Genomic DNA, 23,822 nt, shown 5'->3' with positions numbered 1-23,822 from the left:
AAAAGCACTCGTAAACAGCCGTTTATTTGTTTGTTTATTTGCTTGTTCGTTTTCGCCATTAGTTGAACGAAGCCGTCAAAATTTTGTTGTCGCAGATATATTCCCAAATCGATACTTTGTTAGAGATAGAAGATTGGATGTTTTCTGGTAATGTGACGTCACAGATTGTGTTGCTAAGTAGCTGTTCTCATAGTTTCCTCCGCCTTATTCAACGCCGATCCTTGAGCGAAGGGAAAGGCGTTTGTTTCTACATCTTTCGATGGAGCGAATGGATAATTGTACCTGGTTTTATCAGTTGAGCAATTGAAACTGTGTTAAAAGAGACATAAAAAGTGGATGCCTCGCTGAGGTGGCGATCCTATCGAGAAGGTAATATCAAAACGGTTAGATTGATACGTTTTGTTGTCTACGGCCATACCACGTTGAAAGCACCGGTTCTCGTCCGATCACCGAAGTTAAGCAACGTCGGGCCCGGTTAGTACTTGGATGGGTGACCGCCTGGGAATACCGGGTGCTGTAGACTTTTTTCAAATTTTGCTCGATTTATTTCAAAAATTAAAAGCACTCGCAAACAGCCGTTTATTTGTTTGTTTATTTGCTTGTTTGTTTTCGCCATTAGTTGAACGAAGCTGTCAAAATTTTGTTGTCGCAGATATATTCCCAAATCGATACTTTGTTAGATAGAAGATTGGATGTTTTCTGGTAATGTGACGTCACAGATTGTGTTGCTAAGTAGCTGTTCTCATAGTTTCCTCCGCCTTATTCAACGCCGATCCTTGAGCGACGGGAAAGGCGTTTGTTTCTACATCTTTCGATGGAGCGAATGGATAATTGTACCTGGTTTTATCAGTTGAGCAATTGAAACTCTGTTAAAAGAGACATAAAAAGTGGACGCCTCGCTGAGGTGGCGATCCTATCGAGAAGGTAATATCAAAACGGTTAGATTGATACGTTTTGTTGTCTACGGCCATACCACGTTGAAAGCACCGGTTCTCGTCCGATCACCGAAGTTAAGCAACGTCGGGCCCGGTTAGTACTTGGATGGGTGACCGCCTGGGAATACCGGGTGCTGTAGACTTTTTTCAAATTTTGCTCGATTTATTTCAAAAATTAAAAGCACTCGTAAACAGCCGTTTATTTGTTTGTTTATTTGCTTGTTCGTTTTCGCCATTAGTTGAACGAAGCCGTCAAAATTTTGTTGTCGCAGATATATTCCCAAATCGATACTTTGTTAGAGATAGAAGATTGGATGTTTTCTGGTAATGTGACGTCACAGATTGTGTTGCTAAGTAGCTGTTCTCATAGTTTCCTCCGCCTTATTCAACGCCGATCCTTGAGCGAAGGGAAAGGCGTTTGTTTCTACATCTTTCGATGGAGCGAATGGATAATTGTACCTGGTTTTATCAGTTGAGCAATTGAAACTGTGTTAAAAGAGACATAAAAAGTGGATGCCTCGCTGAGGTGGCGATCCTATCGAGAAGGTAATATCAAAACGGTTAGATTGATACGTTTTGTTGTCTACGGCCATACCACGTTGAAAGCACCGGTTCTCGTCCGATCACCGAAGTTAAGCAACGTCGGGCCCGGTTAGTACTTGGATGGGTGACCGCCTGGGAATACCGGGTGCTGTAGACTTTTTTCAAATTTTGCTCGATTTATTTCAAAAATTAAAAGCACTCGTAAACAGCCGTTTATTTGTTTGTTTATTTGCTTGTTCGTTTTCGCCATTAGTTGAACGAAGCCGTCAAAATTTTGTTGTCGCAGATATATTCCCAAATCGATACTTTGTTAGAGATAGAAGATTGGATGTTTTCTGGTAATGTGACGTCACAGATTGTGTTGCTAAGTAGCTGTTCTCATAGTTTCCTCCGCCTTATTCAACGCCGATCCTTGAGCGAAGGGAAAGGCGTTTGTTTCTACATCTTTCGATGGAGCGAATGGATAATTGTACCTGGTTTTATCAGTTGAGCAATTGAAACTGTGTTAAAAGAGACATAAAAAGTGAAGGTAATATCAAAACGGTTAGATTGATACGTTTTGTTGTCTACGGCCATACCACGTTGAAAGCACCGGTTCTCGTCCGATCACCGAAGTTAAGCAACGTCGGGCCCGGTTAGTACTTGGATGGGTGACCGCCTGGGAATACCGGGTGCTGTAGACTTTTTTCAAATTTTGCTCGATTTATTTCAAAAATTAAAAGCACTCGTAAACAGCCGTTTATTTGTTTGTTTATTTGCTTGTTCGTTTTCGCCATTAGTTGAACGAAGCCGTCAAAATTTTGTTGTCGCAGATATATTCCCAAATCGATACTTTGTTAGAGATAGAAGATTGGATGTTTTCTGGTAATGTGACGTCACAGATTGTGTTGCTAAGTAGCTGTTCTCATAGTTTCCTCCGCCTTATTCAACGCCGATCCTTGAGCGAAGGGAAAGGCGTTTGTTTCTACATCTTTCGATGGAGCGAATGGATAATTGTACCTGGTTTTATCAGTTGAGCAATTGAAACTGTGTTAAAAGAGACATAAAAAGTGAAGGTAATATCAAAACGGTTAGATTGATACGTTTTGTTGTCTACGGCCATACCACGTTGAAAGCACCGGTTCTCGTCCGATCACCGAAGTTAAGCAACGTCGGGCCCGGTTAGTACTTGGATGGGTGACCGCCTGGGAATACCGGGTGCTGTAGACTTTTTTCAAATTTTGCTCGATTTATTTCAAAAATTAAAAGCACTCGTAAACAGCCGTTTATTTGTTTGTTTATTTGCTTGTTCGTTTTCGCCATTAGTTGAACGAAGCCGTCAAAATTTTGTTGTCGCAGATATATTCCCAAATCGATACTTTGTTAGAGATAGAAGATTGGATGTTTTCTGGTAATGTGACGTCACAGATTGTGTTGCTAAGTAGCTGTTCTCATAGTTTCCTCCGCCTTATTCAACGCCGATCCTTGAGCGAAGGGAAAGGCGTTTGTTTCTACATCTTTCGATGGAGCGAATGGATAATTGTACCTGGTTTTATCAGTTGAGCAATTGAAACTGTGTTAAAAGAGACATAAAAAGTGGATGCCTCGCTGAGGTGGCGATCCTATCGAGAAGGTAATATCAAAACGGTTAGATTGATACGTTTTGTTGTCTACGGCCATACCACGTTGAAAGCACCGGTTCTCGTCCGATCACCGAAGTTAAGCAACGTCGGGCCCGGTTAGTACTTGGATGGGTGACCGCCTGGGAATACCGGGTGCTGTAGACTTTTTTCAAATTTTGCTCGATTTATTTCAAAAATTAAAAGCACTCGCAAACAGCCGTTTATTTGTTTGTTTATTTGCTTGTTTGTTTTCGCCATTAGTTGAACGAAGCTGTCAAAATTTTGTTGTCGCAGATATATTCCCAAATCGATACTTTGTTAGATAGAAGATTGGATGTTTTCTGGTAATGTGACGTCACAGATTGTGTTGCTAAGTAGCTGTTCTCATAGTTTCCTCCGCCTTATTCAACGCCGATCCTTGAGCGACGGGAAAGGCGTTTGTTTCTACATCTTTCGATGGAGCGAATGGATAATTGTACCTGGTTTTATCAGTTGAGCAATTGAAACTCTGTTAAAAGAGACATAAAAAGTGGACGCCTCGCTGAGGTGGCGATCCTATCGAGAAGGTAATATCAAAACGGTTAGATTGATACGTTTTGTTGTCTACGGCCATACCACGTTGAAAGCACCGGTTCTCGTCCGATCACCGAAGTTAAGCAACGTCGGGCCCGGTTAGTACTTGGATGGGTGACCGCCTGGGAATACCGGGTGCTGTAGACTTTTTTCAAATTTTGCTCGATTTATTTCAAAAATTAAAAGCACTCGTAAACAGCCGTTTATTTGTTTGTTTATTTGCTTGTTCGTTTTCGCCATTAGTTGAACGAAGCCGTCAAAATTTTGTTGTCGCAGATATATTCCCAAATCGATACTTTGTTAGAGATAGAAGATTGGATGTTTTCTGGTAATGTGACGTCACAGATTGTGTTGCTAAGTAGCTGTTCTCATAGTTTCCTCCGCCTTATTCAACGCCGATCCTTGAGCGAAGGGAAAGGCGTTTGTTTCTACATCTTTCGATGGAGCGAATGGATAATTGTACCTGGTTTTATCAGTTGAGCAATTGAAACTGTGTTAAAAGAGACATAAAAAGTGGATGCCTCGCTGAGGTGGCGATCCTATCGAGAAGGTAATATCAAAACGGTTAGATTGATACGTTTTGTTGTCTACGGCCATACCACGTTGAAAGCACCGGTTCTCGTCCGATCACCGAAGTTAAGCAACGTCGGGCCCGGTTAGTACTTGGATGGGTGACCGCCTGGGAATACCGGGTGCTGTAGACTTTTTTCAAATTTTGCTCGATTTATTTCAAAAATTAAAAGCACTCGTAAACAGCCGTTTATTTGTTTGTTTATTTGCTTGTTCGTTTTCGCCATTAGTTGAACGAAGCCGTCAAAATTTTGTTGTCGCAGATATATTCCCAAATCGATACTTTGTTAGAGATAGAAGATTGGATGTTTTCTGGTAATGTGACGTCACAGATTGTGTTGCTAAGTAGCTGTTCTCATAGTTTCCTCCGCCTTATTCAACGCCGATCCTTGAGCGAAGGGAAAGGCGTTTGTTTCTACATCTTTCGATGGAGCGAATGGATAATTGTACCTGGTTTTATCAGTTGAGCAATTGAAACTGTGTTAAAAGAGACATAAAAAGTGGATGCCTCGCTGAGGTGGCGATCCTATCGAGAAGGTAATATCAAAACGGTTAGATTGATACGTTTTGTTGTCTACGGCCATACCACGTTGAAAGCACCGGTTCTCGTCCGATCACCGAAGTTAAGCAACGTCGGGCCCGGTTAGTACTTGGATGGGTGACCGCCTGGGAATACCGGGTGCTGTAGACTTTTTTCAAATTTTGCTCGATTTATTTCAAAAATTAAAAGCACTCGCAAACAGCCGTTTATTTGTTTGTTTATTTGCTTGTTTGTTTTCGCCATTAGTTGAACGAAGCTGTCAAAATTTTGTTGTCGCAGATATATTCCCAAATCGATACTTTGTTAGATAGAAGATTGGATGTTTTCTGGTAATGTGACGTCACAGATTGTGTTGCTAAGTAGCTGTTCTCATAGTTTCCTCCGCCTTATTCAACGCCGATCCTTGAGCGACGGGAAAGGCGTTTGTTTCTACATCTTTCGATGGAGCGAATGGATAATTGTACCTGGTTTTATCAGTTGAGCAATTGAAACTCTGTTAAAAGAGACATAAAAAGTGGACGCCTCGCTGAGGTGGCGATCCTATCGAGAAGGTAATATCAAAACGGTTAGATTGATACGTTTTGTTGTCTACGGCCATACCACGTTGAAAGCACCGGTTCTCGTCCGATCACCGAAGTTAAGCAACGTCGGGCCCGGTTAGTACTTGGATGGGTGACCGCCTGGGAATACCGGGTGCTGTAGACTTTTTTCAAATTTTGCTCGATTTATTTCAAAAATTAAAAGCACTCGTAAACAGCCGTTTATTTGTTTGTTTATTTGCTTGTTCGTTTTCGCCATTAGTTGAACGAAGCCGTCAAAATTTTGTTGTCGCAGATATATTCCCAAATCGATACTTTGTTATAGATAGAAGATTGGATGTTTTCTGGTAATGTGACGTCACAGATTGTGTTGCTAAGTAGCTGTTCTCATAGTTTCCTCCGCCTTATTCAACGCCGATCCTTGAGCGAAGGGAAAGGCGTTTGTTTCTACATCTTTCGATGGAGCGAATGGATAATTGTACCTGGTTTTATCAGTTGAGCAATTGAAACTGTGTTAAAAGAGACATAAAAAGTGGATGCCTCGCTGAGGTGGCGATCCTATCGAGAAGGTAATATCAAAACGGTTAGATTGATACGTTTTGTTGTCTACGGCCATACCACGTTGAAAGCACCGGTTCTCGTCCGATCACCGAAGTTAAGCAACGTCGGGCCCGGTTAGTACTTGGATGGGTGACCGCCTGGGAATACCGGGTGCTGTAGACTTTTTTCAAATTTTGCTCGATTTATTTCAAAAATTAAAAGCACTCGTAAACAGCCGTTTATTTGTTTGTTTATTTGCTTGTTCGTTTTCGCCATTAGTTGAACGAAGCCGTCAAAATTTTGTTGTCGCAGATATATTCCCAAATCGATACTTTGTTAGAGATAGAAGATTGGATGTTTTCTGGTAATGTGACGTCACAGATTGTGTTGCTAAGTAGCTGTTCTCATAGTTTCCTCCGCCTTATTCAACGCCGATCCTTGAGCGAAGGGAAAGGCGTTTGTTTCTACATCTTTCGATGGAGCGAATGGATAATTGTACCTGGTTTTATCAGTTGAGCAATTGAAACTGTGTTAAAAGAGACATAAAAAGTGAAGGTAATATCAAAACGGTTAGATTGATACGTTTTGTTGTCTACGGCCATACCACGTTGAAAGCACCGGTTCTCGTCCGATCACCGAAGTTAAGCAACGTCGGGCCCGGTTAGTACTTGGATGGGTGACCGCCTGGGAATACCGGGTGCTGTAGACTTTTTTCAAATTTTGCTCGATTTATTTCAAAAATTAAAAGCACTCGTAAACAGCCGTTTATTTGTTTGTTTATTTGCTTGTTCGTTTTCGCCATTAGTTGAACGAAGCCGTCAAAATTTTGTTGTCGCAGATATATTCCCAAATCGATACTTTGTTAGAGATAGAAGATTGGATGTTTTCTGGTAATGTGACGTCACAGATTGTGTTGCTAAGTAGCTGTTCTCATAGTTTCCTCCGCCTTATTCAACGCCGATCCTTGAGCGAAGGGAAAGGCGTTTGTTTCTACATCTTTCGATGGAGCGAATGGATAATTGTACCTGGTTTTATCAGTTGAGCAATTGAAACTGTGTTAAAAGAGACATAAAAAGTGAAGGTAATATCAAAACGGTTAGATTGATACGTTTTGTTGTCTACGGCCATACCACGTTGAAAGCACCGGTTCTCGTCCGATCACCGAAGTTAAGCAACGTCGGGCCCGGTTAGTACTTGGATGGGTGACCGCCTGGGAATACCGGGTGCTGTAGACTTTTTTCAAATTTTGCTCGATTTATTTCAAAAATTAAAAGCACTCGTAAACAGCCGTTTATTTGTTTGTTTATTTGCTTGTTCGTTTTCGCCATTAGTTGAACGAAGCCGTCAAAATTTTGTTGTCGCAGATATATTCCCAAATCGATACTTTGTTAGAGATAGAAGATTGGATGTTTTCTGGTAATGTGACGTCACAGATTGTGTTGCTAAGTAGCTGTTCTCATAGTTTCCTCCGCCTTATTCAACGCCGATCCTTGAGCGAAGGGAAAGGCGTTTGTTTCTACATCTTTCGATGGAGCGAATGGATAATTGTACCTGGTTTTATCAGTTGAGCAATTGAAACTGTGTTAAAAGAGACATAAAAAGTGGATGCCTCGCTGAGGTGGCGATCCTATCGAGAAGGTAATATCAAAACGGTTAGATTGATACGTTTTGTTGTCTACGGCCATACCACGTTGAAAGCACCGGTTCTCGTCCGATCACCGAAGTTAAGCAACGTCGGGCCCGGTTAGTACTTGGATGGGTGACCGCCTGGGAATACCGGGTGCTGTAGACTTTTTTCAAATTTTGCTCGATTTATTTCAAAAATTAAAAGCACTCGTAAACAGCCGTTTATTTGTTTGTTTATTTGCTTGTTCGTTTTCGCCATTAGTTGAACGAAGCCGTCAAAATTTTGTTGTCGCAGATATATTCCCAAATCGATACTTTGTTAGAGATAGAAGATTGGATGTTTTCTGGTAATGTGACGTCACAGATTGTGTTGCTAAGTAGCTGTTCTCATAGTTTCCTCCGCCTTATTCAACGCCGATCCTTGAGCGAAGGGAAAGGCGTTTGTTTCTACATCTTTCGATGGAGCGAATGGATAATTGTACCTGGTTTTATCAGTTGAGCAATTGAAACTGTGTTAAAAGAGACATAAAAAGTGAAGGTAATATCAAAACGGTTAGATTGATACGTTTTGTTGTCTACGGCCATACCACGTTGAAAGCACCGGTTCTCGTCCGATCACCGAAGTTAAGCAACGTCGGGCCCGGTTAGTACTTGGATGGGTGACCGCCTGGGAATACCGGGTGCTGTAGACTTTTTTCAAATTTTGCTCGATTTATTTCAAAAATTAAAAGCACTCGTAAACAGCCGTTTATTTGTTTGTTTATTTGCTTGTTCGTTTTCGCCATTAGTTGAACGAAGCCGTCAAAATTTTGTTGTCGCAGATATATTCCCAAATCGATACTTTGTTATAGATAGAAGATTGGATGTTTTCTGGTAATGTGACGTCACAGATTGTGTTGCTAAGTAGCTGTTCTCATAGTTTCCTCCGCCTTATTCAACGCCGATCCTTGAGCGAAGGGAAAGGCGTTTGTTTCTACATCTTTCGATGGAGCGAATGGATAATTGTACCTGGTTTTATCAGTTGAGCAATTGAAACTGTGTTAAAAGAGACATAAATAGTGGATGCCTCGCTGAGGTGGCGATCCTATCGAGAAGGTAATATCAAAACGGTTAGATTGATACGTTTTGTTGTCTACGGCCATACCACGTTGAAAGCACCGGTTCTCGTCCGATCACCGAAGTTAAGCAACGTCGGGCCCGGTTAGTACTTGGATGGGTGACCGCCTGGGAATACCGGGTGCTGTAGACTTTTTTCAAATTTTGCTCGATTTATTTCAAAAATTAAAAGCACTCGTAAACAGCCGTTTATTTGTTTGTTTATTTGCTTGTTCGTTTTCGCCATTAGTTGAACGAAGCCGTCAAAATTTTGTTGTCGCAGATATATTCCCAAATCGATACTTTGTTAGAGATAGAAGATTGGATGTTTTCTGGTAATGTGACGTCACAGATTGTGTTGCTAAGTAGCTGTTCTCATAGTTTCCTCCGCCTTATTCAACGCCGATCCTTGAGCGAAGGGAAAGGCGTTTGTTTCTACATCTTTCGATGGAGCGAATGGATAATTGTACCTGGTTTTATCAGTTGAGCAATTGAAACTGTGTTAAAAGAGACATAAAAAGTGAAGGTAATATCAAAACGGTTAGATTGATACGTTTTGTTGTCTACGGCCATACCACGTTGAAAGCACCGGTTCTCGTCCGATCACCGAAGTTAAGCAACGTCGGGCCCGGTTAGTACTTGGATGGGTGACCGCCTGGGAATACCGGGTGCTGTAGACTTTTTTCAAATTTTGCTCGATTTATTTCAAAAATTAAAAGCACTCGTAAACAGCCGTTTATTTGTTTGTTTATTTGCTTGTTCGTTTTCGCCATTAGTTGAACGAAGCCGTCAAAATTTTGTTGTCGCAGATATATTCCCAAATCGATACTTTGTTAGAGATAGAAGATTGGATGTTTTCTGGTAATGTGACGTCACAGATTGTGTTGCTAAGTAGCTGTTCTCATAGTTTCCTCCGCCTTATTCAACGCCGATCCTTGAGCGAAGGGAAAGGCGTTTGTTTCTACATCTTTCGATGGAGCGAATGGATAATTGTACCTGGTTTTATCAGTTGAGCAATTGAAACTGTGTTAAAAGAGACATAAAAAGTGGATGCCTCGCTGAGGTGGCGATCCTATCGAGAAGGTAATATCAAAACGGTTAGATTGATACGTTTTGTTGTCTACGGCCATACCACGTTGAAAGCACCGGTTCTCGTCCGATCACCGAAGTTAAGCAACGTCGGGCCCGGTTAGTACTTGGATGGGTGACCGCCTGGGAATACCGGGTGCTGTAGACTTTTTTCAAATTTTGCTCGATTTATTTCAAAAATTAAAAGCACTCGTAAACAGCCGTTTATTTGTTTGTTTATTTGCTTGTTCGTTTTCGCCATTAGTTGAACGAAGCCGTCAAAATTTTGTTGTCGCAGATATATTCCCAAATCGATACTTTGTTAGAGATAGAAGATTGGATGTTTTCTGGTAATGTGACGTCACAGATTGTGTTGCTAAGTAGCTGTTCTCATAGTTTCCTCCGCCTTATTCAACGCCGATCCTTGAGCGAAGGGAAAGGCGTTTGTTTCTACATCTTTCGATGGAGCGAATGGATAATTGTACCTGGTTTTATCAGTTGAGCAATTGAAACTGTGTTAAAAGAGACATAAAAAGTGGATGCCTCGCTGAGGTGGCGATCCTATCGAGAAGGTAATATCAAAACGGTTAGATTGATACGTTTTGTTGTCTACGGCCATACCACGTTGAAAGCACCGGTTCTCGTCCGATCACCGAAGTTAAGCAACGTCGGGCCCGGTTAGTACTTGGATGGGTGACCGCCTGGGAATACCGGGTGCTGTAGACTTTTTTCAAATTTTGCTCGATTTATTTCAAAAATTAAAAGCACTCGCAAACAGCCGTTTATTTGTTTGTTTATTTGCTTGTTTGTTTTCGCCATTAGTTGAACGAAGCTGTCAAAATTTTGTTGTCGCAGATATATTCCCAAATCGATACTTTGTTAGATAGAAGATTGGATGTTTTCTGGTAATGTGACGTCACAGATTGTGTTGCTAAGTAGCAGTTCTCATAGTTTCCTCCGCCTTATTCAACGCCGATCCTTGAGCGAAGGGAAAGGCGTTTGTTTCTACATCTTTCGATGGAGCGAATGGATAATTGTACCTGGTTTTATCAGTTGAGCAATTGAAACTGTGTTAAAAGAGACATAAAAAGTGGATGCCTCGCTGAGGTGGCGATCCTATCGAGAAGGTAATATCAAAACGGTTAGATTGATACGTTTTGTTGTCTACGGCCATACCACGTTGAAAGCACCGGTTCTCGTCCGATCACCGAAGTTAAGCAACGTCGGGCCCGGTTAGTACTTGGATGGGTGACCGCCTGGGAATACCGGGTGCTGTAGACTTTTTTCAAATTTTGCTCGATTTATTTCAAAAATTAAAAGCACTCGTAAACAGCCGTTTATTTGTTTGTTTATTTGCTTGTTCGTTTTCGCCATTAGTTGAACGAAGCCGTCAAAATTTTGTTGTCGCAGATATATTCCCAAATCGATACTTTGTTAGAGATAGAAGATTGGATGTTTTCTGGTAATGTGACGTCACAGATTGTGTTGCTAAGTAGCTGTTCTCATAGTTTCCTCCGCCTTATTCAACGCCGATCCTTGAGCGAAGGGAAAGGCGTTTGTTTCTACATCTTTCGATGGAGCGAATGGATAATTGTACCTGGTTTTATCAGTTGAGCAATTGAAACTGTGTTAAAAGAGACATAAAAAGTGGATGCCTCGCTGAGGTGGCGATCCTATCGAGAAGGTAATATCAAAACGGTTAGATTGATACATTTTGTTGTCTACGGCCATACCACGTTGAAAGCACCGGTTCTCGTCCGATCACCGAAGTTAAGCAACGTCGGGCCCGGTTAGTACTTGGATGGGTGACCGCCTGGGAATACCGGGTGCTGTAGACTTTTTTCAAATTTTGCTCGATTTATTTCAAAAATTAAAAGCACTCGCAAACAGCCGTTTATTTGTTTGTTTATTTGCTTGTTTGTTTTCGCCATTAGTTGAACGAAGCTGTCAAAATTTTGTTGTCGCAGATATATTCCCAAATCGATACTTTGTTAGATAGAAGATTGGATGTTTTCTGGTAATGTGACGTCACAGATTGTGTTGCTAAGTAGCTGTTCTCATAGTTTCCTCCGCCTTATTCAACGCCGATCCTTGAGCGAAGGGAAAGGCGTTTGTTTCTACATCTTTCGATGGAGCGAATGGATAATTGTACCTGGTTTTATCAGTTGAGCAATTGAAACTGTGTTAAAAGAGACATAAAAAGTGGATGCCTCGCTGAGGTGGCGATCCTATCGAGAAGGTAATATCAAAACGGTTAGATTGATACGTTTTGTTGTCTACGGCCATACCACGTTGAAAGCACCGGTTCTCGTCCGATCACCGAAGTTAAGCAACGTCGGGCCCGGTTAGTACTTGGATGGGTGACCGCCTGGGAATACCGGGTGCTGTAGACTTTTTTCAAATTTTGCTCGATTTATTTCAAAAATTAAAAGCACTCGTAAACAGCCGTTTATTTGTTTGTTTATTTGCTTGTTCGTTTTCGCCATTAGTTGAACGAAGCCGTCAAAATTTTGTTGTCGCAGATATATTCCCAAATCGATACTTTGTTAGAGATAGAAGATTGGATGTTTTCTGGTAATGTGACGTCACAGATTGTGTTGCTAAGTAGCTGTTCTCATAGTTTCCTCCGCCTTATTCAACGCCGATCCTTGAGCGAAGGGAAAGGCGTTTGTTTCTACATCTTTCGATGGAGCGAATGGATAATTGTACCTGGTTTTATCAGTTGAGCAATTGAAACTGTGTTAAAAGAGACATAAAAAGTGGATGCCTCGCTGAGGTGGCGATCCTATCGAGAAGGTAATATCAAAACGGTTAGATTGATACGTTTTGTTGTCTACGGCCATACCACGTTGAAAGCACCGGTTCTCGTCCGATCACCGAAGTTAAGCAACGTCGGGCCCGGTTAGTACTTGGATGGGTGACCGCCTGGGAATACCGGGTGCTGTAGACTTTTTTCAAATTTTGCTCGATTTATTTCAAAAATTAAAAGCACTCGTAAACCGCCGTTTATTTGTTTGTTTATTTGCTTGTTCGTTTTCGCCATTAGTTGAACGAAGCCGTCAAAATTTTGTTGTCGCAGATATATTCCCAAATCGATACTTTGTTAGAGATAGAAGATTGGATGTTTTCTGGTAATGTGACGTCACAGATTGTGTTGCTAAGTAGCTGTTCTCATAGTTTCCTCCGCCTTATTCAACGCCGATCCTTGAGCGAAGGGAAAGGCGTTTGTTTCTACATCTTTCGATGGAGCGAATGGATAATTGTACCTGGTTTTATCAGTTGAGCAATTGAAACTGTGTTAAAAGAGACATAAAAAGTGGATGCCTCGCTGAGGTGGCGATCCTATCGAGAAGGTAATATCAAAACGGTTAGATTGATACGTTTTGTTGTCTACGGCCATACCACGTTGAAAGCACCGGTTCTCGTCCGATCACCGAAGTTAAGCAACGTCGGGCCCGGTTAGTACTTGGATGGGTGACCGCCTGGGAATACCGGGTGCTGTAGACTTTTTTCAAATTTTGCTCGATTTATTTCAAAAATTAAAAGCACTCGCAAACAGCCGTTTATTTGTTTGTTTATTTGCTTGTTTGTTTTCGCCATTAGTTGAACGAAGCTGTCAAAATTTTGTTGTCGCAGATATATTCCCAAATCGATACTTTGTTAGATAGAAGATTGGATGTTTTCTGGTAATGTGACGTCACAGATTGTGTTGCTAAGTAGCTGTTCTCATAGTTTCCTCCGCCTTATTCAACGCCGATCCTTGAGCGAAGGGAAAGGCGTTTGTTTCTACATCTTTCGATGGAGCGAATGGATAATTGTACCTGGTTTTATCAGTTGAGCAATTGAAACTGTGTTAAAAGAGACATAAAAAGTGGATGCCTCGCTGAGGTGGCGATCCTATCGAGAAGGTAATATCAAAACGGTTAGATTGATACGTTTTGTTGTCTACGGCCATACCACGTTGAAAGCACCGGTTCTCGTCCGATCACCGAAGTTAAGCAACGTCGGGCCCGGTTAGTACTTGGATGGGTGACCGCCTGGGAATACCGGGTGCTGTAGACTTTTTTCAAATTTTGCTCGATTTATTTCAAAAATTAAAAGCACTCGTAAACAGCCGTTTATTTGTTTGTTTATTTGCTTGTTCGTTTTCGCCATTAGTTGAACGAAGCCGTCAAAATTTTGTTGTCGCAGATATATTCCCAAATCGATACTTTGTTAGAGATAGAAGATTGGATGTTTTCTGGTAATGTGACGTCACAGATTGTGTTGCTAAGTAGCTGTTCTCATAGTTTCCTCCGCCTTATTCAACGCCGATCCTTGAGCGAAGGGAAAGGCGTTTGTTTCTACATCTTTCGATGGAGCGAATGGATAATTGTACCTGGTTTTATCAGTTGAGCAATTGAAACTGTGTTAAAAGAGACATAAAAAGTGGATGCCTCGCTGAGGTGGCGATCCTATCGAGAAGGTAATATCAAAACGGTTAGATTGATACGTTTTGTTGTCTACGGCCATACCACGTTGAAAGCACCGGTTCTCGTCCGATCACCGAAGTTAAGCAACGTCGGGCCCGGTTAGTACTTGGATGGGTGACCGCCTGGGAATACCGGGTGCTGTAGACTTTTTTCAAATTTTGCTCGATTTATTTCAAAAATTAAAAGCACTCGCAAACAGCCGTTTATTTGTTTGTTTATTTGCTTGTTTGTTTTCGCCATTAGTTGAACGAAGCTGTCAAAATTTTGTTGTCGCAGATATATTCCCAAATCGATACTTTGTTAGATAGAAGATTGGATGTTTTCTGGTAATGTGACGTCACAGATTGTGTTGCTAAGTAGCAGTTCTCATAGTTTCCTCCGCCTTATTCAACGCCGATCCTTGAGCGAAGGGAAAGGCGTTTGTTTCTACATCTTTCGATGGAGCGAATGGATAATTGTACCTGGTTTTATCAGTTGAGCAATTGAAACTGTGTTAAAAGAGACATAAAAAGTGGATGCCTCGCTGAGGTGGCGATCCTATCGAGAAGGTAATATCAAAACGGTTAGATTGATACGTTTTGTTGTCTACGGCCATACCACGTTGAAAGCACCGGTTCTCGTCCGATCACCGAAGTTAAGCAACGTCGGGCCCGGTTAGTACTTGGATGGGTGACCGCCTGGGAATACCGGGTGCTGTAGACTTTTTTCAAATTTTGCTCGATTTATTTCAAAAATTAAAAGCACTCGCAAACAGCCGTTTATTTGTTTGTTTATTTGCTTGTTTGTTTTCGCCATTAGTTGAACGAAGCTGTCAAAATTTTGTTGTCGCAGATATATTCCCAAATCGATACTTTGTTAGATAGAAGATTGGATGTTTTCTGGTAATGTGACGTCACAGATTGTGTTGCTAAGTAGCTGTTCTCATAGTTTCCTCCGCCTTATTCAACGCCGATCCTTGAGCGACGGGAAAGGCGTTTGTTTCTACATCTTTCGATGGAGCGAATGGATAATTGTACCTGGTTTTATCAGTTGAGCAATTGAAACTCTGTTAAAAGAGACATAAAAAGTGGACGCCTCGCTGAGGTGGCGATCCTATCGAGAAGGTAATATCAAAACGGTTAGATTGATACGTTTTGTTGTCTACGGCCATACCACGTTGAAAGCACCGGTTCTCGTCCGATCACCGAAGTTAAGCAACGTCGGGCCCGGTTAGTACTTGGATGGGTGACCGCCTGGGAATACCGGGTGCTGTAGACTTTTTTCAAATTTTGCTCGATTTATTTCAAAAATTAAAAGCACTCGTAAACAGCCGTTTATTTGTTTGTTTATTTGCTTGTTCGTTTTCGCCATTAGTTGAACGAAGCCGTCAAAATTTTGTTGTCGCAGATATATTCCCAAATCGATACTTTGTTAGAGATAGAAGATTGGATGTTTTCTGGTAATGTGACGTCACAGATTGTGTTGCTAAGTAGCTGTTCTCATAGTTTCCTCCGCCTTATTCAACGCCGATCCTTGAGCGAAGGGAAAGGCGTTTGTTTCTACATCTTTCGATGGAGCGAATGGATAATTGTACCTGGTTTTATCAGTTGAGCAATTGAAACTGTGTTAAAAGAGACATAAAAAGTGGATGCCTCGCTGAGGTGGCGATCCTATCGAGAAGGTAATATCAAAACGGTTAGATTGATACGTTTTGTTGTCTACGGCCATACCACGTTGAAAGCACCGGTTCTCGTCCGATCACCGAAGTTAAGCAACGTCGGGCCCGGTTAGTACTTGGATGGGTGACCGCCTGGGAATACCGGGTGCTGTAGACTTTTTTCAAATTTTGCTCGATTTATTTCAAAAATTAAAAGCACTCGTAAACAGCCGTTTATTTGTTTGTTTATTTGCTTGTTCGTTTTCGCCATTAGTTGAACGAAGCCGTCAAAATTTTGTTGTCGCAGATATATTCCCAAATCGATACTTTGTTAGAGATAGAAGATTGGATGTTTTCTGGTAATGTGACGTCACAGATTGTGTTGCTAAGTAGCTGTTCTCATAGTTTCCTCCGCCTTATTCAACGCCGATCCTTGAGCGAAGGGAAAGGCGTTTGTTTCTACATCTTTCGATGGAGCGAATGGATAATTGTACCTGGTTTTATCAGTTGAGCAATTGAAACTGTGTTAAAAGAGACATAAAAAGTGAAGGTAATATCAAAACGGTTAGATTGATACGTTTTGTTGTCTACGGCCATACCACGTTGAAAGCACCGGTTCTCGTCCGATCACCGAAGTTAAGCAACGTCGGGCCCGGTTAGTACTTGGATGGGTGACCGCCTGGGAATACCGGGTGCTGTAGACTTTTTTCAAATTTTGCTCGATTTATTTCAAAAATTAAAAGCACTCGTAAACAGCCGTTTATTTGTTTGTTTATTTGCTTGTTCGTTTTCGCCATTAGTTGAACGAAGCCGTCAAAATTTTGTTGTCGCAGATATATTCCCAAATCGATACTTTGTTAGAGATAGAAGATTGGATGTTTTCTGGTAATGTGACGTCACAGATTGTGTTGCTAAGTAGCTGTTCTCATAGTTTCCTCCGCCTTATTCAACGCCGATCCTTGAGCGAAGGGAAAGGCGTTTGTTTCTACATCTTTCGATGGAGCGAATGGATAATTGTACCTGGTTTTATCAGTTGAGCAATTGAAACTGTGTTAAAAGAGACATAAAAAGTGAAGGTAATATCAAAACGGTTAGATTGATACGTTTTGTTGTCTACGGCCATACCACGTTGAAAGCACCGGTTCTCGTCCGATCACCGAAGTTAAGCAACGTCGGGCCCGGTTAGTACTTGGATGGGTGACCGCCTGGGAATACCGGGTGCTGTAGACTTTTTTCAAATTTTGCTCGATTTATTTCAAAAATTAAAAGCACTCGTAAACAGCCGTTTATTTGTTTGTTTATTTGCTTGTTCGTTTTCGCCATTAGTTGAACGAAGCCGTCAAAATTTTGTTGTCGCAGATATATTCCCAAATCGATACTTTGTTAGAGATAGAAGATTGGATGTTTTCTGGTAATGTGACGTCACAGATTGTGTTGCTAAGTAGCTGTTCTCATAGTTTCCTCCGCCTTATTCAACGCCGATCCTTGAGCGAAGGGAAAGGCGTTTGTTTCTACATCTTTCGATGGAGCGAATGGATAATTGTACCTGGTTTTATCAGTTGAGCAATTGAAACTGTGTTAAAAGAGACATAAAAAGTGGATGCCTCGCTGAGGTGGCGATCCTATCGAGAAGGTAATATCAAAACGGTTAGATTGATACGTTTTGTTGTCTACGGCCATACCACGTTGAAAGCACCGGTTCTCGTCCGATCACCGAAGTTAAGCAACGTCGGGCCCGGTTAGTACTTGGATGGGTGACCGCCTGGGAATACCGGGTGCTGTAGACTTTTTTCAAATTTTGCTCGATTTATTTCAAAAATTAAAAGCACTCGCAAACAGCCGTTTATTTGTTTGTTTATTTGCTTGTTTGTTTTCGCCATTAGTTGAACGAAGCTGTCAAAATTTTGTTGTCGCAGATATATTCCCAAATCGATACTTTGTTAGATAGAAGATTGGATGTTTTCTGGTAATGTGACGTCACAGATTGTGTTGCTAAGTAGCTGTTCTCATAGTTTCCTCCGCCTTATTCAACGCCGATCCTTGAGCGACGGGAAAGGCGTTTGTTTCTACATCTTTCGATGGAGCGAATGGATAATTGTACCTGGTTTTATCAGTTGAGCAATTGAAACTCTGTTAAAAGAGACATAAAAAGTGGACGCCTCGCTGAGGTGGCGATCCTATCGAGAAGGTAATATCAAAACGGTTAGATTGATACGTTTTGTTGTCTACGGCCATACCACGTTGAAAGCACCGGTTCTCGTCCGATCACCGAAGTTAAGCAACGTCGGGCCCGGTTAGTACTTGGATGGGTGACCGCCTGGGAATACCGGGTGCTGTAGACTTTTTTCAAATTTTGCTCGATTTATTTCAAAAATTAAAAGCACTCGTAAACAGCCGTTTATTTGTTTGTTTATTTGCTTGTTCGTTTTCGCCATTAGTTGAACGAAGCCGTCAAAATTTTGTTGTCGCAGATATATTCCCAAATCGATACTTTGTTAGAGATAGAAGATTGGATGTTTTCTGGTAATGTGACGTCACAGATTGTGTTGCTAAGTAGCTGTTCTCATAGTTTCCTCCGCCTTATTCAACGCCGATCCTTGAGCGAAGGGAAAGGCGTTTGTTTCTACATCTTTCGATGGAGCGAATGGATAATTGTACCTGGTTTTATCAGTTGAGCAATTGAAACTGTGTTAAAAGAGACATAAAAAGTGGATGCCTCGCTGAGGTGGCGATCCTATCGAGAAGGTAATATCAAAACGGTTAGATTGATACGTTTTGTTGTCTACGGCCATACCACGTTGAAAGCACCGGTTCTCGTCCGATCACCGAAGTTAAGCAACGTCGGGCCCGGTTAGTACTTGGATGGGTGACCGCCTGGGAATACCGGGTGCTGTAGACTTTTTTCAAATTTTGCTCGATTTATTTCAAAAATTAAAAGCACTCGTAAACAGCCGTTTATTTGTTTGTTTATTTGCTTGTTCGTTTTCGCCATTAGTTGAACGAAGCCGTCAAAATTTTGTTGTCGCAGATATATTCCCAAATCGATACTTTGTTAGAGATAGAAGATTGGATGTTTTCTGGTAATGTGACGTCACAGATTGTGTTGCTAAGTAGCTGTTCTCATAGTTTCCTCCGCCTTATTCAACGCCGATCCTTGAGCGAAGGGAAAGGCGTTTGTTTCTACATCTTTCGATGGAGCGAATGGATAATTGTACCTGGTTTTATCAGTTGAGCAATTGAAACTGTGTTAAAAGAGACATAAAAAGTGAAGGTAATATCAAAACGGTTAGATTGATACGTTTTGTTGTCTACGGCCATACCACGTTGAAAGCACCGGTTCTCGTCCGATCACCGAAGTTAAGCAACGTCGGGCCCGGTTAGTACTTGGATGGGTGACCGCCTGGGAATACCGGGTGCTGTAGACTTTTTTCAAATTTTGCTCGATTTATTTCAAAAATTAAAAGCACTCGTAAACAGCCGTTTATTTGTTTGTTTATTTGCTTGTTCGTTTTCGCCATTAGTTGAACGAAGCCGTCAAAATTTTGTTGTCGCAGATATATTCCCAAATCGATACTTTGTTAGAGATAGAAGATTGGATGTTTTCTGGTAATGTGACGTCACAGATTGTGTTGCTAAGTAGCTGTTCTCATAGTTTCCTCCGCCTTATTCAACGCCGATCCTTGAGCGAAGGGAAAGGCGTTTGTTTCTACATCTTTCGATGGAGCGAATGGATAATTGTACCTGGTTTTATCAGTTGAGCAATTGAAACTGTGTTAAAAGAGACATAAAAAGTGAAGGTAATATCAAAACGGTTAGATTGATACGTTTTGTTGTCTACGGCCATACCACGTTGAAAGCACCGGTTCTCGTCCGATCACCGAAGTTAAGCAACGTCGGGCCCGGTTAGTACTTGGATGGGTGACCGCCTGGGAATACCGGGTGCTGTAGACTTTTTTCAAATTTTGCTCGATTTATTTCAAAAATTAAAAGCACTCGTAAACAGCCGTTTATTTGTTTGTTTATTTGCTTGTTCGTTTTCGCCATTAGTTGAACGAAGCCGTCAAAATTTTGTTGTCGCAGATATATTCCCAAATCGATACTTTGTTAGAGATAGAAGATTGGATGTTTTCTGGTAATGTGACGTCACAGATTGTGTTGCTAAGTAGCTGTTCTCATAGTTTCCTCCGCCTTATTCAACGCCGATCCTTGAGCGAAGGGAAAGGCGTTTGTTTCTACATCTTTCGATGGAGCGAATGGATAATTGTACCTGGTTTTATCAGTTGAGCAATTGAAACTGTGTTAAAAGAGACATAAAAAGTGGATGCCTCGCTGAGGTGGCGATCCTATCGAGAAGGTAATATCAAAACGGTTAGATTGATACGTTTTGTTGTCTACGGCCATACCACGTTGAAAGCACCGGTTCTCGTCCGATCACCGAAGTTAAGCAACGTCGGGCCCGGTTAGTACTTGGATGGGTGACCGCCTGGGAATACCGGGTGCTGTAGACTTTTTTCAAATTTTGCTCGATTTATTTCAAAAATTAAAAGCACTCGCAAACAGCCGTTTATTTGTTTGTTTATTTGCTTGTTTGTTTTCGCCATTAGTTGAACGAAGCTGTCAAAATTTTGTTGTCGCAGATATATTCCCAAATCGATACTTTGTTAGATAGAAGATTGGATGTTTTCTGGTAATGTGACGTCACAGATTGTGTTGCTAAGTAGCTGTTCTCATAGTTTCCTCCGCCTTATTCAACGCCGATCCTTGAGCGACGGGAAAGGCGTTTGTTTCTACATCTTTCGATGGAGCGAATGGATAATTGTACCTGGTTTTATCAGTTGAGCAATTGAAACTCTGTTAAAAGAGACATAAAAAGTGGACGCCTCGCTGAGGTGGCGATCCTATCGAGAAGGTAATATCAAAACGGTTAGATTGATACGTTTTGTTGTCTACGGCCATACCACGTTGAAAGCACCGGTTCTCGTCCGATCACCGAAGTTAAGCAACGTCGGGCCCGGTTAGTACTTGGATGGGTGACCGCCTGGGAATACCGGGTGCTGTAGACTTTTTTCAAATTTTGCTCGATTTATTTCAAAAATTAAAAGCACTCGTAAACAGCCGTTTATTTGTTTGTTTATTTGCTTGTTCGTTTTCGCCATTAGTTGAACGAAGCCGTCAAAATTTTGTTGTCGCAGATATATTCCCAAATCGATACTTTGTTAGAGATAGAAGATTGGATGTTTTCTGGTAATGTGACGTCACAGATTGTGTTGCTAAGTAGCTGTTCTCATAGTTTCCTCCGCCTTATTCAACGCCGATCCTTGAGCGAAGGGAAAGGCGTTTGTTTCTACATCTTTCGATGGAGCGAATGGATAATTGTACCTGGTTTTATCAGTTGAGCAATTGAAACTGTGTTAAAAGAGACATAAAAAGTGGATGCCTCGCTGAGGTGGCGATCCTATCGAGAAGGTAATATCAAAACGGTTAGATTGATACGTTTTGTTGTCTACGGCCATACCACGTTGAAAGCACCGGTTCTCGTCCGATCACCGAAGTTAAGCAACGTCGGGCCCGGTTAGTACTTGGATGGGTGACCGCCTGGGAATACCGGGTGCTGTAGACTTTTTTCAAATTTTGCTCGATTTATTTCAAAAATTAAAAGCACTCGTAAACAGCCGTTTATTTGTTTGTTTATTTGCTTGTTCGTTTTCGCCATTAGTTGAACGAAGCCGTCAAAATTTTGTTGTCGCAGATATATTCCCAAATCGATACTTTGTTAGAGATAGAAGATTGGATGTTTTCTGGTAATGTGACGTCACAGATTGTGTTGCTAAGTAGCTGTTCTCATAGTTTCCTCCGCCTTATTCAACGCCGATCCTTGAGCGAAGGGAAAGGCGTTTGTTTCTACATCTTTCGATGGAGCGAATGGATAATTGTACCTGGTTTTATCAGTTGAGCAATTGAAACTGTGTTAAAAGAGACATAAAAAGTGGATGCCTCGCTGAGGTGGCGATCCTATCGAGAAGGTAATATCAAAACGGTTAGATTGATACGTTTTGTTGTCTACGGCCATACCACGTTGAAAGCACCGGTTCTCGTCCGATCACCGAAGTTAAGCAACGTCGGGCCCGGTTAGTACTTGGATGGGTGACCGCCTGGGAATACCGGGTGCTGTAGACTTTTTTCAAATTTTGCTCGATTTATTTCAAAAATTAAAAGCACTCGCAAACAGCCGTTTATTTGTTTGTTTATTTGCTTGTTTGTTTTCGCCATTAGTTGAACGAAGCTGTCAAAATTTTGTTGTCGCAGATATATTCCCAAATCGATACTTTGTTAGATAGAAGATTGGATGTTTTCTGGTAATGTGACGTCACAGATTGTGTTGCTAAGTAGCTGTTCTCATAGTTTCCTCCGCCTTATTCAACGCCGATCCTTGAGCGACGGGAAAGGCGTTTGTTTCTACATCTTTCGATGGAGCGAATGGATAATTGTACCTGGTTTTATCAGTTGAGCAATTGAAACTCTGTTAAAAGAGACATAAAAAGTGGACGCCTCGCTGAGGTGGCGATCCTATCGAGAAGGTAATATCAAAACGGTTAGATTGATACGTTTTGTTGTCTACGGCCATACCACGTTGAAAGCACCGGTTCTCGTCCGATCACCGAAGTTAAGCAACGTCGGGCCCGGTTAGTACTTGGATGGGTGACCGCCTGGGAATACCGGGTGCTGTAGACTTTTTTCAAATTTTGCTCGATTTATTTCAAAAATTAAAAGCACTCGTAAACAGCCGTTTATTTGTTTGTTTATTTGCTTGTTCGTTTTCGCCATTAGTTGAACGAAGCCGTCAAAATTTTGTTGTCGCAGATATATTCCCAAATCGATACTTTGTTATAGATAGAAGATTGGATGTTTTCTGGTAATGTGACGTCACAGATTGTGTTGCTAAGTAGCTGTTCTCATAGTTTCCTCCGCCTTATTCAACGCCGATCCTTGAGCGAAGGGAAAGGCGTTTGTTTCTACATCTTTCGATGGAGCGAATGGATAATTGTACCTGGTTTTATCAGTTGAGCAATTGAAACTGTGTTAAAAGAGACATAAAAAGTGGATGCCTCGCTGAGGTGGCGATCCTATCGAGAAGGTAATATCAAAACGGTTAGATTGATACGTTTTGTTGTCTACGGCCATACCACGTTGAAAGCACCGGTTCTCGTCCGATCACCGAAGTTAAGCAACGTCGGGCCCGGTTAGTACTTGGATGGGTGACCGCCTGGGAATACCGGGTGCTGTAGACTTTTTTCAAATTTTGCTCGATTTATTTCAAAAATTAAAAGCACTCGTAAACAGCCGTTTATTTGTTTGTTTATTTGCTTGTTCGTTTTCGCCATTAGTTGAACGAAGCCGTCAAAATTTTGTTGTCGCAGATATATTCCCAAATCGATACTTTGTTAGAGATAGAAGATTGGATGTTTTCTGGTAATGTGACGTCACAGATTGTGTTGCTAAGTAGCTGTTCTCATAGTTTCCTCCGCCTTATTCAACGCCGATCCTTGAGCGAAGGGAAAGGCGTTTGTTTCTACATCTTTCGATGGAGCGAATGGATAATTGTACCTGGTTTTATCAGTTGAGCAATTGAAACTGTGTTAAAAGAGACATAAAAAGTGAAGGTAATATCAAAACGGTTAGATTGATACGTTTTGTTGTCTACGGCCATACCACGTTGAAAGCACCGGTTCTCGTCCGATCACCGAAGTTAAGCAACGTCGGGCCCGGTTAGTACTTGGATGGGTGACCGCCTGGGAATACCGGGTGCTGTAGACTTTTTTCAAATTTTGCTCGATTTATTTCAAAAATTAAAAGCACTCGTAAACAGCCGTTTATTTGTTTGTTTATTTGCTTGTTCGTTTTCGCCATTAGTTGAACGAAGCCGTCAAAATTTTGTTGTCGCAGATATATTCCCAAATCGATACTTTGTTAGAGATAGAAGATTGGATGTTTTCTGGTAATGTGACGTCACAGATTGTGTTGCTAAGTAGCTGTTCTCATAGTTTCCTCCGCCTTATTCAACGCCGATCCTTGAGCGAAGGGA

General features: G+C 41.5%; 43 non-coding genes across 43 annotated transcripts; all 43 read left to right on the top strand.

The window, feature by feature from the left end:
* The first annotated feature begins 404 nt into the window (after positions 1-404).
* On the top strand, positions 405-523 carry LOC141913693 (5S ribosomal RNA). Its single transcript, XR_012620544.1, has one exon. It is a non-coding gene; the product is annotated as a 5S ribosomal RNA (ribosomal RNA).
* A 436-nt stretch (positions 524-959) lies between these two features.
* Positions 960-1,078, top strand: LOC141913692 (5S ribosomal RNA). Its single transcript, XR_012620543.1, has one exon. It is a non-coding gene; the product is annotated as a 5S ribosomal RNA (ribosomal RNA).
* Positions 1,079-1,516: 438 nt separating this feature from the next.
* On the top strand, positions 1,517-1,635 carry LOC141913690 (5S ribosomal RNA). Its single transcript, XR_012620541.1, has one exon. It is a non-coding gene; the product is annotated as a 5S ribosomal RNA (ribosomal RNA).
* Positions 1,636-2,042: 407 nt separating this feature from the next.
* On the top strand, positions 2,043-2,161 carry LOC141913689 (5S ribosomal RNA). Its single transcript, XR_012620540.1, has one exon. It is a non-coding gene; the product is annotated as a 5S ribosomal RNA (ribosomal RNA).
* Positions 2,162-2,568: 407 nt separating this feature from the next.
* On the top strand, positions 2,569-2,687 carry LOC141913688 (5S ribosomal RNA). Its single transcript, XR_012620539.1, has one exon. It is a non-coding gene; the product is annotated as a 5S ribosomal RNA (ribosomal RNA).
* A 438-nt stretch (positions 2,688-3,125) lies between these two features.
* On the top strand, positions 3,126-3,244 carry LOC141913687 (5S ribosomal RNA). The gene has a single exon (XR_012620538.1). It is a non-coding gene; the product is annotated as a 5S ribosomal RNA (ribosomal RNA).
* A 436-nt stretch (positions 3,245-3,680) lies between these two features.
* LOC141913686 (5S ribosomal RNA) lies at positions 3,681-3,799 on the top strand. Its single transcript, XR_012620537.1, has one exon. It is a non-coding gene; the product is annotated as a 5S ribosomal RNA (ribosomal RNA).
* Positions 3,800-4,237: 438 nt separating this feature from the next.
* Positions 4,238-4,356, top strand: LOC141913685 (5S ribosomal RNA). The gene has a single exon (XR_012620536.1). It is a non-coding gene; the product is annotated as a 5S ribosomal RNA (ribosomal RNA).
* A 438-nt stretch (positions 4,357-4,794) lies between these two features.
* Positions 4,795-4,913, top strand: LOC141913684 (5S ribosomal RNA). Its single transcript, XR_012620535.1, has one exon. It is a non-coding gene; the product is annotated as a 5S ribosomal RNA (ribosomal RNA).
* A 436-nt stretch (positions 4,914-5,349) lies between these two features.
* On the top strand, positions 5,350-5,468 carry LOC141913683 (5S ribosomal RNA). Its single transcript, XR_012620534.1, has one exon. It is a non-coding gene; the product is annotated as a 5S ribosomal RNA (ribosomal RNA).
* Positions 5,469-5,906: 438 nt separating this feature from the next.
* Positions 5,907-6,025, top strand: LOC141913682 (5S ribosomal RNA). The gene has a single exon (XR_012620533.1). It is a non-coding gene; the product is annotated as a 5S ribosomal RNA (ribosomal RNA).
* A 407-nt stretch (positions 6,026-6,432) lies between these two features.
* On the top strand, positions 6,433-6,551 carry LOC141913681 (5S ribosomal RNA). Its single transcript, XR_012620532.1, has one exon. It is a non-coding gene; the product is annotated as a 5S ribosomal RNA (ribosomal RNA).
* Positions 6,552-6,958: 407 nt separating this feature from the next.
* LOC141913679 (5S ribosomal RNA) lies at positions 6,959-7,077 on the top strand. The gene has a single exon (XR_012620530.1). It is a non-coding gene; the product is annotated as a 5S ribosomal RNA (ribosomal RNA).
* A 438-nt stretch (positions 7,078-7,515) lies between these two features.
* LOC141913678 (5S ribosomal RNA) lies at positions 7,516-7,634 on the top strand. Its single transcript, XR_012620529.1, has one exon. It is a non-coding gene; the product is annotated as a 5S ribosomal RNA (ribosomal RNA).
* Positions 7,635-8,041: 407 nt separating this feature from the next.
* Positions 8,042-8,160, top strand: LOC141913675 (5S ribosomal RNA). Its single transcript, XR_012620528.1, has one exon. It is a non-coding gene; the product is annotated as a 5S ribosomal RNA (ribosomal RNA).
* A 438-nt stretch (positions 8,161-8,598) lies between these two features.
* Positions 8,599-8,717, top strand: LOC141913674 (5S ribosomal RNA). Its single transcript, XR_012620527.1, has one exon. It is a non-coding gene; the product is annotated as a 5S ribosomal RNA (ribosomal RNA).
* A 407-nt stretch (positions 8,718-9,124) lies between these two features.
* LOC141913673 (5S ribosomal RNA) lies at positions 9,125-9,243 on the top strand. The gene has a single exon (XR_012620526.1). It is a non-coding gene; the product is annotated as a 5S ribosomal RNA (ribosomal RNA).
* A 438-nt stretch (positions 9,244-9,681) lies between these two features.
* On the top strand, positions 9,682-9,800 carry LOC141913672 (5S ribosomal RNA). The gene has a single exon (XR_012620525.1). It is a non-coding gene; the product is annotated as a 5S ribosomal RNA (ribosomal RNA).
* A 438-nt stretch (positions 9,801-10,238) lies between these two features.
* Positions 10,239-10,357, top strand: LOC141913671 (5S ribosomal RNA). Its single transcript, XR_012620524.1, has one exon. It is a non-coding gene; the product is annotated as a 5S ribosomal RNA (ribosomal RNA).
* Positions 10,358-10,793: 436 nt separating this feature from the next.
* LOC141913670 (5S ribosomal RNA) lies at positions 10,794-10,912 on the top strand. Its single transcript, XR_012620523.1, has one exon. It is a non-coding gene; the product is annotated as a 5S ribosomal RNA (ribosomal RNA).
* Positions 10,913-11,350: 438 nt separating this feature from the next.
* LOC141913669 (5S ribosomal RNA) lies at positions 11,351-11,469 on the top strand. The gene has a single exon (XR_012620522.1). It is a non-coding gene; the product is annotated as a 5S ribosomal RNA (ribosomal RNA).
* A 436-nt stretch (positions 11,470-11,905) lies between these two features.
* Positions 11,906-12,024, top strand: LOC141913668 (5S ribosomal RNA). Its single transcript, XR_012620521.1, has one exon. It is a non-coding gene; the product is annotated as a 5S ribosomal RNA (ribosomal RNA).
* Positions 12,025-12,462: 438 nt separating this feature from the next.
* Positions 12,463-12,581, top strand: LOC141913666 (5S ribosomal RNA). Its single transcript, XR_012620519.1, has one exon. It is a non-coding gene; the product is annotated as a 5S ribosomal RNA (ribosomal RNA).
* Positions 12,582-13,019: 438 nt separating this feature from the next.
* LOC141913665 (5S ribosomal RNA) lies at positions 13,020-13,138 on the top strand. Its single transcript, XR_012620518.1, has one exon. It is a non-coding gene; the product is annotated as a 5S ribosomal RNA (ribosomal RNA).
* Positions 13,139-13,574: 436 nt separating this feature from the next.
* On the top strand, positions 13,575-13,693 carry LOC141913664 (5S ribosomal RNA). The gene has a single exon (XR_012620517.1). It is a non-coding gene; the product is annotated as a 5S ribosomal RNA (ribosomal RNA).
* Positions 13,694-14,131: 438 nt separating this feature from the next.
* LOC141913663 (5S ribosomal RNA) lies at positions 14,132-14,250 on the top strand. The gene has a single exon (XR_012620516.1). It is a non-coding gene; the product is annotated as a 5S ribosomal RNA (ribosomal RNA).
* A 436-nt stretch (positions 14,251-14,686) lies between these two features.
* LOC141913662 (5S ribosomal RNA) lies at positions 14,687-14,805 on the top strand. The gene has a single exon (XR_012620515.1). It is a non-coding gene; the product is annotated as a 5S ribosomal RNA (ribosomal RNA).
* A 436-nt stretch (positions 14,806-15,241) lies between these two features.
* Positions 15,242-15,360, top strand: LOC141913661 (5S ribosomal RNA). Its single transcript, XR_012620514.1, has one exon. It is a non-coding gene; the product is annotated as a 5S ribosomal RNA (ribosomal RNA).
* A 438-nt stretch (positions 15,361-15,798) lies between these two features.
* LOC141913660 (5S ribosomal RNA) lies at positions 15,799-15,917 on the top strand. The gene has a single exon (XR_012620513.1). It is a non-coding gene; the product is annotated as a 5S ribosomal RNA (ribosomal RNA).
* Positions 15,918-16,324: 407 nt separating this feature from the next.
* LOC141913659 (5S ribosomal RNA) lies at positions 16,325-16,443 on the top strand. Its single transcript, XR_012620512.1, has one exon. It is a non-coding gene; the product is annotated as a 5S ribosomal RNA (ribosomal RNA).
* A 407-nt stretch (positions 16,444-16,850) lies between these two features.
* Positions 16,851-16,969, top strand: LOC141913658 (5S ribosomal RNA). Its single transcript, XR_012620511.1, has one exon. It is a non-coding gene; the product is annotated as a 5S ribosomal RNA (ribosomal RNA).
* A 438-nt stretch (positions 16,970-17,407) lies between these two features.
* Positions 17,408-17,526, top strand: LOC141913657 (5S ribosomal RNA). Its single transcript, XR_012620510.1, has one exon. It is a non-coding gene; the product is annotated as a 5S ribosomal RNA (ribosomal RNA).
* A 436-nt stretch (positions 17,527-17,962) lies between these two features.
* Positions 17,963-18,081, top strand: LOC141913655 (5S ribosomal RNA). The gene has a single exon (XR_012620508.1). It is a non-coding gene; the product is annotated as a 5S ribosomal RNA (ribosomal RNA).
* Positions 18,082-18,519: 438 nt separating this feature from the next.
* On the top strand, positions 18,520-18,638 carry LOC141913654 (5S ribosomal RNA). Its single transcript, XR_012620507.1, has one exon. It is a non-coding gene; the product is annotated as a 5S ribosomal RNA (ribosomal RNA).
* A 407-nt stretch (positions 18,639-19,045) lies between these two features.
* On the top strand, positions 19,046-19,164 carry LOC141913653 (5S ribosomal RNA). The gene has a single exon (XR_012620506.1). It is a non-coding gene; the product is annotated as a 5S ribosomal RNA (ribosomal RNA).
* Positions 19,165-19,571: 407 nt separating this feature from the next.
* On the top strand, positions 19,572-19,690 carry LOC141913652 (5S ribosomal RNA). Its single transcript, XR_012620505.1, has one exon. It is a non-coding gene; the product is annotated as a 5S ribosomal RNA (ribosomal RNA).
* A 438-nt stretch (positions 19,691-20,128) lies between these two features.
* On the top strand, positions 20,129-20,247 carry LOC141913651 (5S ribosomal RNA). Its single transcript, XR_012620504.1, has one exon. It is a non-coding gene; the product is annotated as a 5S ribosomal RNA (ribosomal RNA).
* A 436-nt stretch (positions 20,248-20,683) lies between these two features.
* LOC141913648 (5S ribosomal RNA) lies at positions 20,684-20,802 on the top strand. Its single transcript, XR_012620502.1, has one exon. It is a non-coding gene; the product is annotated as a 5S ribosomal RNA (ribosomal RNA).
* Positions 20,803-21,240: 438 nt separating this feature from the next.
* Positions 21,241-21,359, top strand: LOC141913647 (5S ribosomal RNA). Its single transcript, XR_012620501.1, has one exon. It is a non-coding gene; the product is annotated as a 5S ribosomal RNA (ribosomal RNA).
* A 438-nt stretch (positions 21,360-21,797) lies between these two features.
* On the top strand, positions 21,798-21,916 carry LOC141913646 (5S ribosomal RNA). The gene has a single exon (XR_012620500.1). It is a non-coding gene; the product is annotated as a 5S ribosomal RNA (ribosomal RNA).
* A 436-nt stretch (positions 21,917-22,352) lies between these two features.
* Positions 22,353-22,471, top strand: LOC141913645 (5S ribosomal RNA). The gene has a single exon (XR_012620499.1). It is a non-coding gene; the product is annotated as a 5S ribosomal RNA (ribosomal RNA).
* A 438-nt stretch (positions 22,472-22,909) lies between these two features.
* On the top strand, positions 22,910-23,028 carry LOC141913644 (5S ribosomal RNA). Its single transcript, XR_012620498.1, has one exon. It is a non-coding gene; the product is annotated as a 5S ribosomal RNA (ribosomal RNA).
* Positions 23,029-23,435: 407 nt separating this feature from the next.
* Positions 23,436-23,554, top strand: LOC141913642 (5S ribosomal RNA). Its single transcript, XR_012620496.1, has one exon. It is a non-coding gene; the product is annotated as a 5S ribosomal RNA (ribosomal RNA).
* Positions 23,555-23,822: the final 268 nt, after the last annotated feature.

The sequence above is a fragment of the Tubulanus polymorphus genome, chromosome 11 (assembly GCF_964204645.1).
Source record: "Tubulanus polymorphus chromosome 11, tnTubPoly1.2, whole genome shotgun sequence".
Taxonomy (NCBI): Eukaryota; Metazoa; Nemertea; class Palaeonemertea; order Tubulaniformes; family Tubulanidae; genus Tubulanus; species Tubulanus polymorphus.
Note: the sequence above shows the minus strand (reverse complement) of the source record. Positions and strands in the feature narration are given on the sequence as shown.